Source organism: Cibotium barometz, chromosome 16, assembly GCF_041138505.1.
Source record: "Cibotium barometz isolate CiBa-2024 chromosome 16, ASM4113850v1, whole genome shotgun sequence".
NCBI lineage: Eukaryota > Viridiplantae > Streptophyta > Polypodiopsida > Cyatheales > Cibotiaceae > Cibotium > Cibotium barometz.
The window spans coordinates 14,219,202-14,229,915 of record NC_141061.1 but is presented as its reverse complement, the minus strand read 5'-3'; positions in this window follow the sequence as shown (position 1 = coordinate 14,229,915).

Here is a 10,714-nt window from a genome sequence, read left to right as displayed (position 1 = left end):
GAGCCACTCGAGTTCTTGCTAGACCATGTAAAACATTTTGATGTAAGTCACATATTTGGGGAAAGTAACCATGCACAAAAGCTTGCTATATTTTAAGGGATAAAGGATGGATAATAAAGATATGAATATTGGGGTAAACTTAATATTCTTCTAGACACCCACATATGACCATGTGCAATGACACCCTTGACCATAGTAGTCCTTGCAAGGAGTAGATCTTTCTTTAAAGAATTTATGTACTTTATTGTTGCTCCTTGATGATTAGTGTTGCATGACCCCCTTTTGATTTAGGTTGATTACCACGGTGCACTACACATATAATATAGCAACTAGATATGTTCTCTTCAAGGAAAAGAAGGGAACTTAGATGCATTTAATATAGAATGTCATTAACAAAACCTTTCTTGGCTACATGCATTTGCATTAGAATTTTACCTTTACCACCACCAAGCTAGATTTGAATAACTTGCTTAAGAAGTTAAAGCACCCTTCTTCTTCATGTCATTTACACTAAGATGATTTTGTTATTTTGTTATTTTTCATTTCATAATTACTATATTCCTTAGAAGTGCTTGTAATTGAGATATAAAGATTACGTACATGTGATGGATGTTCAATCTTCTAGATTCGATATTTTGATCACTTAGAGATAATAAAATATTAGGAACTAATCCTTTCCTAATTAGGTTAGATATTTCAGTTGGATTTTTTTAAAGAGAGACATTTTATTCTCATGATGTGTTAACGTTAGTTGATTATCTTTATAACCATAGATATAAGAGGTTAGTGTTGAAGAGATAAGAATGGGTTCGTTATTTGTATTAAAGCTATGGTAGATTTTAACATCTTTTATAGATTTATGATCACTTAAGGCTTATTAATTATATTGAATGCAAGATTGTAGAAGTGTTAGAGTTGGTATTGGGAGAATGGTTAGAGTAATCTGCAACTAATGTGATAATGCAGTATTTTTGGTGCGTAATCATGTCCTTTTAGCTAATTAACTAATGCTCGACCACCTACAGAAGATGATGCAGATGATAATGGGTTGCAACCCGTGCTTCTTCCCCACAGACAAAGGGAAGAGATCAGTTGCATGATGAACATGGAGATAATAGTTACCCCCTTGCCAAGAATACATTCACTTGTTGCAGGCCTTCTCTAGATACTTGGATTTGTAAATGCTTGCAATGAAGTTGCTAATATTTCCATGCCTTTTAGTGACAATGGTCCACCTTTGTGGCAACATGATAAGTTTTCTCTAAGACCTCCAAGCGCACTTGATGGGCTGTAGAGGCACCACCAAAGTTAGGATCCTTGGGCATGGGGAATTCAAAAGGCACAACTACCAACAACCCAATTACTAACTAGAATCAAATAAACTAGGTGATGGCCTTGTATGCCATTTTATATGTCCATAGCACACCCAATATTGCCTTGTCCCATTTGTTAAAGTGCACATTTCCCACATGGAGAGAAAGTTTGCAAATGACCTTGTTGATGCTCTCCACTTGCCCTTATTAACTTGCCGGTTGTAGTAATGCAAATGACTTGTGGGAGATGATCTAGTACCTAGCTAGTAAGGCATTGATGACCTTATTAAGAAATATCTTACCCCTCAAGGGGACAACCCAATGAAGATGTTGTCATCGGGGAACTTGGCTGATATGGCTAACTTGTTATCTGGTCGAGTTAGCCCGTTTGGTGGCACACTCAATGTAGCATGTGGCAAAATTAGGATGTATTCATAACCAATTGGGTGTGGACATATTGGCCCTACAAAATCAGCACCCCACCTTCTTCTAAGGGGTCCCCCCAATTGGGTGATGTGTAGGGACATACACACATCACAATAGTGAGTATGGAGTAGCATGGGCCTTACAATTGGAGAGAAGAAAGAGAGACACCACAAGCTAGATTGTAGAATTTTCTTAGCTATAATATGGTATGGGAACTATCCTCCTTTAGGAACTTCATGGGCATCTTCAATAATTAGTGGCATTACAGATCGATACAACACCTCATTCTTGCCCAGCTTGTAGAGTTGACCACCAACAACAGGGTTAGATCTATATCAACAACCTTGTTTTCTCTCCAGGACCTATAGAAGATGGAAACCATGCTATTGGAACAACATGGTTATGCCCCTATACCATCTTAGGGTGGCATCCACTTCATACTATTAGGGAGATCATCACAAATGCCACCCATTGTAAGCTCTCCACTTTCTACACTGGAGAGTTGTCAGAGCTGCCACATGATCCTTGTCACTAGGCCACATTATGATCTCAAAGTCAAAATGCTAAAAGAGGGAACCCAAACCATTTGGGCTTTATTCAAGGGATACTTGAATGCCTAATGGTCGTTGATGATCACAACACTATGACCTCAAAGTCAAAATCCTCAGAGGGGTAACCAACCCTTTGGGCTTTATTCAAGAGATACTTACGATAAAAGGTAGCTAGACTCTCTTGTTTAGTATTTAAGTAACTCCTCTCTTCTTTCTTCGTATTTGAGTAAGTCCTCTCTTCTTGCTCTGTATTTGAGTAACTCATCTCTTCTTGCTCCGTATTCAAGTAAATCCTCTCTTCTTAGTTTAGTTGGCTAGCTAACTTGCATAGTGGATGGACATTCCATCTGAAGGGTGGCATGAGGCTGAGCAAGGACTACTGCGGGGCTGAATAAAAGATGTTGTCTTACGTCAAATACCTGAGCTAGTATTTGGTGAGGAAGAAAGAGCATAGAGAAATAATTTGATGTCAATATTTCTACTGAGGACATCACGTGACCATCTAGACCTAAGAGTCCTTCATCTTCATCTGAAACCCATTGCATTAGATGATGTAATTGGGCTGATGTTTCAAGAAAGTTTACAATCTTGACCTTTGATGTCAATTACATCAAACATCTAATAAGTATACCTTTAATAAATGTCATTTCTTGGAACACAATATACGATCCAAAGACTTGCTATATAGCATGTGTCCATGGACAAGCATTTTGATCCACCTTACATGGTAACACCCACATGCAAGAGCTCTTAGGGAACACATGGGCTATCAATGTTGTGTGCATGCATTTGTATCTCAATCAACCTCCTTTTCTAGAACGCTTCTCTCCATTGGGGCCCAAACCAAGAGTGCAACACTTTGGCCACCCTCCAGCATCTTCTTGTGCATGCATTGATCCTTATCACTCCTAATTTGTGTATCATTTTTAATGTCCACACATATGCTAGTGTACTAGTGGTGGGCCCGCACAATCAAAAGCTACATGATACATTAAAGTTCTTTTCAAATGTAACGCCTTGTTGAATACAATACATGTTCTTTGATAGCGTCAACATGGTTATCATCCAAGATATGCCACATCATTTATGTGATGAAGGAAGTAATCAACAACAACAACAACATGCATCTGAAGTTCAAACATCTATATGTGACATGAATATGATGTGTCATCATAGCATGATGTCGATATAAAGAAGGATCTAGAGGTCGAAGCCGCGATGTGCCAAATGTATGTATGAACTCGACAAATGATATGTGACTCCTCACCTGAAATGGCAAATCAAGATAACGACAATGAAGCAAGAATGATAGGATACGAGCAGATATCGCACGATCAGCGTCTGGGATGATGGAGACATAGTGATGTCGAGACGACAAAGATTGTGGGTAGCACGGAGATCGTAGGTGGGGTAGAAGTAGTAATGGGAACTCATGTCGACCAAACATGCATGAACAAGGACTAAGATGCACATGTGAGTGCCCAAAATACACCAAATGGCCTAAAATGTGCACGTGAATGCTCAAAATACACTAAAACGACCCAAAGTGTGCACGTGAATGCCCAAAATACACTAAAATGGCCCAAAGTGTGCACATGAACAACCCCAAAAACATCAACACATGTGATGCACCTCACATGTGTGAACAAGATTCACCAAATATGCCCACACTACTTACAAACTATCTCAACAAACTCAAGGCATGAGGATGAACTCCATCACTATATGTAAACACCTCTAACTCAATGGTATACTAGCATGCGTGGGAACTACCACTACCACTAGCACAAGCAAGGCTATGGCAAGGATCAGAGTGTGGAATGGCCAAAAGAATCCAAAGGTATTGAGGGTGTGGAATGGTCAAAAAATCAAGGGTTGGGGTGTGAATGGCCAAGGGGTCTAATGGTGTGAGTGTGAATGGTAAAAACAAAACCCTAAACAAAAGGGTGTTATGCCCACTCCTCTATTGTTGTGCGTTTGTTGCCAGGCTGTGCTTCTCTGTTGTTGTCTGCATATATGCATTTCATTGGTTTCTTCATGCATGCATTCAAACTGTCTGTAAATTTGTCAATCTTAGACTGATTCAGACCATTCTTGCTAAACATTCATCAAGATTTGCTTGCAGAAGCTGTCTTGATTGTAGAAAGATTCACAACTGTTTGGCTTGTTTGCTGAATATCTAGCAAGATCTGTCAATCCCTGCAACTCTGAATGTATAGCAGTAGAATCCCTTGGTGTAAATGGTAACACATTGGCTTGCCAATGACCTCAGTTCAGTTCTGAGAGGGATTGCTATACCTTTAAACTTTCTTGCAAAGATCAATTTACTGGACACTTTTTTCTTGCACAAAAACAAGAAAATCAAGAATAGAATGAAGTTTAGGGTAAAGATCACTTATTGATGTAAAGTTTTGTACCAATCTTGCTTAAAACACTTAAGTTCTTCACTCAGCACTATTTTCTTGATAATCTTTATGTGGATTTTCTTCATAATCTATTAACTGTCACTGTTTCAAGGAACTCTGTAGTACATCTACATAAAACTTTGCACAAACTTCAAGAAAGTGCACAAACTTCAATGAACTGGAGTAATCTTCAATTTTCTGTATAGAATTTGCAACTGTTATAATAATCTGCACTAGAACTCTGTTCTGCACAGCAATCTGTACTCTGCACAATAATTTGCACAAAAATTTAAAAATTGCACAGCAATCTTGATGTCTACACAGTAACTGTACTCTGCATAAACTTTGTAATCTGAATATTCTGTACAGTCTGCACCAGTCTTTGAAACTGCAATGAAATTTTTACAAAATTACTTAAGAAACCAAGCTTCTTGTAAATCTGCTCCAAGAACCTCAAGATTTTGGAAAATAGAACAGAAATAGAGGCTTAATGGATTATTAATTGGAACTGCAAGCTCTCTAAGTAGGATAATGCAAGAGAATCTCTCAATTTTGGTTGCAAAAATCTATGTAAATCCTAATTCAAAAATCAAGAAAATCAAGATCAAGAAGATCAAGAACCAAAATCAAGATCAAGATCAAGAAGATCAAGAACCAAATAGTAAACTGGATTAGGGTTCAAAAAATAATGTTTAATACAAATTCAAAAATGATTTACAGAAATCTCTGCTAATCCTATCAAACAAGAAATTAGCAAATCTAAAAATTATGTGAAAATCAATTTAAAAAATGATTAACACAAATCACTCTCTAAGCAAGGACCTAAGCCAAGGACTCTGATACCGTTGCAAGAAACTAGGGTTGGCCACTCAAAGCATGGAGTGACATGTGTGTAGGTCACCATCCTAGGGCAATAGCCAAGAAGGCCATGGAAGCTTGGGCATGAGCACCAAGAAGACATGAATGTCTATAGAGTGAATATGATCAAAAAGGGTACAATGTCCATGAGTTCTATGTCGCATATCGGATCCCCTAAAAGTACACATGTAAATGTCCCTAAGCCCAAGTGCCTAGGCCCCATTCCCCATGTGCATGTGCACCCAAACCTACTTCATTACAATTATGGTACTTTAGCACAATTCTTTTTAGTTGTCCTGCATTAGTTTCATGCTGCTATAAAGCGGATTGTTGCTAATATAGCAGTGCTATAATAGTTTACCTTAGTAGGATTTGTCTATGTAGCACTGATAAGGTAACTACCAAAACTATATAGCATCTCTATGTGCTATGTAGTAGTAGTTTGAATAAGCTACATAGATGCTCCCTGTGCTTTATGGCACTTTGAGTGTGAGAATCTCTCATAGCAGTTAAGGCAAATGTTAGTGCTATATAGTTGCTCTCTATGTTATATAACATTCTCATGGGGGCTACTAGCACTTTAGTATAGCAAAAAATAACTAATATGTGTCTTACAAAGGCTTTGCATACAATTACGTCTTTTGAAGCTTGGAATGGTAGAAAGCCCTCTGTGGCTCACTTCTGCATTTTTTGTTGTCTTGCTTACGCACTTGTGCTTGAGAACACTTGTAGTAGCAAGGTTGATGATGATAAGGTTGTTTTAAATGTATTTTTTGGGGGTACATCTTGGAAAGTAAGGGTTACCGTGTCTATTATCCTGCTCTACCAAGCGGATTCTTGAGGAGAGATGTATTTGTGGAAGATACAATGCAGCTCTTACTTTCATGTTAAAAACATCAAAATGTATGTTTGCAGGAGGACATATTTGACACACTCTACTTCCATTGTTCAATGCAAGACACATTGATGTAGAGAGTTTGGGTAATCGAAGAAATACTGAAAATCAGTCCACACAGGTACAAATCAGCATGTTTTTTAACCCACAAATCTATTGATGAGGCAAATGTGGATGATGTAGTTGATGAGGAAAGAAAGGAAATTGAGAAGTCTAAAAGTATGCCAAAATGGCTTGTACAAACAGTACATGAGAGCAAACTAACAACTTCTTTGCCTAGCAGACCATGTGCAGGCTCTCATCATGCATCTCTTGTTGATGCATGTTATGCTTTTATTGCCAGTTTATGTGATGAAGAGAAACCTGTCTCCCTTGACAAAGCAAAGAAATCTGAAAATTGGATGAGTGCTATGTAATCTGAGTATGATTAGATACTAAAAAATGATACATGGGATTTAGTAAACTTACCTCTTGACAAGAAGGCCATTGGTATGAAATGGGTTACAAGCTCAAACGTAAGGTGGATGGTAGTGTTTGTTGAAATATACAAGTGAATAGGGTGTGTGCGGGAACAAGTCCTTAGTGTTTGGGAGCGATGTGTATGTACATATTCCGAAGAAGGAGAGGGGGAAGCTTGACCCCAAGTCCCGTAAGCTTATTTTTGTGGGCTATAATTCTCTTTCCAAGGGATACAGATTGCATGATCCAGAGAGGGATGAGATTATTGTCAGCCGGGATGTGGTTTTTGATGAGCATGTTCCAGTATCCACTATCGAGGGGCCGCCACTTCTTGGAGACCCAGAGGAGTCTGATGATGATTCCCAGTCCATTGTTCCAGTTGGACAACCACAATCAGCATAGGAGGTTGAGCCCGCAGCTGGAGTAGAGCCCCTCGCAAACAGCAGGAGGCTCCGCGGTCTGTTCGAGCATCGAGGTGGTTGATAGACACCCTTCGGGAGTGAGGTGTCATGGAGCTTCCCGCCGAATGGACCATAGAGGACGGCCCTCGAAGAGGCTGTAAATGTGAGAGAACCTATGAAAAGGTGAGAAGTATCTACTGGGAGAGAATAAAGGGTAGCATGAGGAGATTTAGGAGATGTGGAGATATCCTGGGAAGAGGTGGAGAGAATCAAGCAAAAGAGGTGGAGTGAATCAAGGTAGATCAGTGGGATTGGAGAGAGGGGGAAGCTTGACCCCAAGTCCCGTAAGCTTATTTTTGTGGGGTATAATTCTCTTTCCAAGGGATACAGATTGCATGATCCAGAGAGGGATGAGATTATTGTCAGCCGGGATGTGGTTTTTGATGAGCATGTTCCAGTATCCATCGACGAGGGGCCGCCACTTCTTGGAGACCCAGAGGAGTCTGATGATGATTCCCAGTCCATTGTTCCAGCTGGACAACCACAATCAGTATAGGAGGTTGAGCCCGCAGAGCTGGAGTAGAGACCCCCGCAAACAGCAGGAGGCTCCGCGGTCTGTTCGAGCATCGAGGTGGTTAATAGACACCCTTCGGGAGTGAGGTGTCATGGAGCTTCCCTCCGAATGGACCATAGAGGACGGCCCTCGAAGAGGCTGTAAATGTGAGAGAACCTGTGAAAAGGTGAGAAGTATCTACTGGGAGAGAATAAAGGGTAGCATGAGGAGATTTAGGAGATGTGGAGATATCCTGGGAAGAGGTGGAGAGAATCAAGCAAAAGAGGTGGAGTGAATCAAGGAGAGATCAGTGGGATTGGATACTTGGATGTAAACTCTATAAATTGAGGCATTGGCCTAATGAGAATATGTTGGTTTTTTATTATCCATGCCTACATTAAGCTATCAGCAGTTAATTACTCACTAATTACATCTTAATTATCATCTAATCTCTTTGTTAATGATGTTGATTTTAGCATTTGATCCACCATAGCTCATCACATTGCTGCAAATTTAACATGGTATCAGAGCCTAGCCTAGAATCCATCAAATTTATGAGCCCATTATCTTGCTAATCACCTAGCTAATGAGGATTAGTAGATAATCAAATTTTACCTCTTCTTTTCAAAGAGCTTCTGTACCCCCATGTGGTGGAGGGGCTTGATCTCCCTCCAGGCTTAATAATAGCCTCCAAGCTCTTAGCCATACATAGTCATACTCCCAAGGCATCAGCCCATTAAAACAAATCGCCAAACCGCCGTCTACATCTGCTGATTTTCGCTAATTTTCCATTCTCATTTTTCTGAGGAAAAAATGAGATCTTGTCTGCTCCATATGAAATAACTCTAATACAAGCTGGTGAAGATAGATTTTGATTTGATCAAGTCTACAGTGAGATCCAAGCTCTTCATCAAATCTGCAGAGCAGCAGGTGACTTTGGTAAAATAGAGATTAAGCATTCAATGTTTGGTCAAATATTGTGTTTCTTGGCGTAATCCTCTACTAGACTAATTACTATTGATGGCTTTGAAAGGATTTGAGATCATTTGAACTCTAAGGCCTCAGATCTGGACTCCCCGCATACTCTGTTTTTTGCACATAAAATAGAGAATTAATTTGCTAATCAGTGATTAATAAATACTAATCACTATTTTTTGGTACAATTGAGGGTTCAAATTAACCATTAGGTATCTGATACAGATCCCTATAACTTCAGATTGTGATTCGGAGATGGTTTGACACTCCAACCATTCCGTACAGATTTGTTACGCTTGGTTTAATGTAATTTTTGGTAAAATTATGCTGATAAATTTGTGGTAATCATCATCTTTTAACCCACACAAAAATTCAAGCTATTCACAGCCAGAGTTGCATTTGGGAATGTGCATAAGAATGAATGCTATATGCATTATGTATTGGGCACATTACATCATTGTAAAAATGGGATCAAACACTACCCTTTTCCCCAGAATAAGGCAAGAGGCAAGACCTCCTGCATAGATTTGGGTTTGCATTGCATAATGACACAAGATAAACATCAAAAGCCCAAAAGAACTGTCAACAATACATTAAAACATGTTGCTCACATGGAGCAAGAACTGACGGACAAGCTTGTGGCCCCAGCCACCATGAAAGAAGAAGAAGATCTCTTACCAAGAGGAGGATCAACACCGAGAAGAAGAGCTAGAGGAAGCATTGAAGGAAGACATGGACGCGTGAAGAGAAGCTGCTACAACAAGAAGACTGAAAGAAGAGGAAGACATGGACGCGTGAAGAGAAGCTGCCACCCACGACAAGAAGACTGAAGACAAGAGAAGATGTGAGGCTCCAAGAAGTTAGGAGCCATGTGAAAATCTCTGAGAGAGAGAGAGAGAGAGAGAAACCCCACAACCCAATGTAACTTGCCCCAACAGAGTAAAGCCACCTCTGAGTCACCGACGATGATGCAGGTCATGTGGTAGATGTATGTGTGAGCACTTTAGTCAAGGTCGCGGGCACTTGTAGTAGCCTTGGACACATAGAGAGAGAGAGTGTCAAGGACTGTGAGTTTAGGGACTTGAGGCATTGGTCACGGACTATCAAGTAAGAGGAAAACTTGGTATAGGGTCCATGTGTGCTAAGAGTATTCACTTGAGGGGAGGTGTGCTAGGCACTGGTCGTCACTCACGGACTATCAAGTAAGAGGGAAACTTGGTATAGGTTCCAGGTGTGCTAGGAGTATTCACTTGAGGGGAGGTGTTGAAATATACAAGTGAATAGGGTGTGTACGGGAACAAGCCCTTAGCAGCAAGAGGCTATAACAACAGAGAATCTGTAAATGTAGGAGAACCTGTGAAAAGGTAAGAAGTATCTACTGGGAGAGAATAAAGGGTAGCATAAGCAGATTTAGGAGGTGTGGAGATATTCTGGGAAGAGGTGGAGAGAATCAAGCAAAAGAGGTGGAGAGAATCAAGCAAAAGAGGTGGAGTGAATCAAGGAGAGATCGGTGGGATTGGATGCTTGGATGTAAACTCTATAAATTGAGGCATTGGCCTAATGAGAATTTGTTGGTTTTTGATTATCCATGCCTACATTAAGCTATCAGTTAATTGCTCACTAATTATATCTTAATTATCATCTAATCTCTTTGTTAATGATGTTGATTCTAGCATTTGATCCACCATAGCTCATCACATTGCTGCATGTGTTGAGCGATACAAAGCTAGGAGTTGTTGCAAAGGGTTACGCACAAGAGAAAGGCATTGACTATGGTGAAACCTTTACACCCAAGCAGACTATCATTGCATTTGTAACACATAAAGGTTGGAATGTACGTCAGTTGGATATCAAAAGTGCTTTCTTGAATGGAGATTT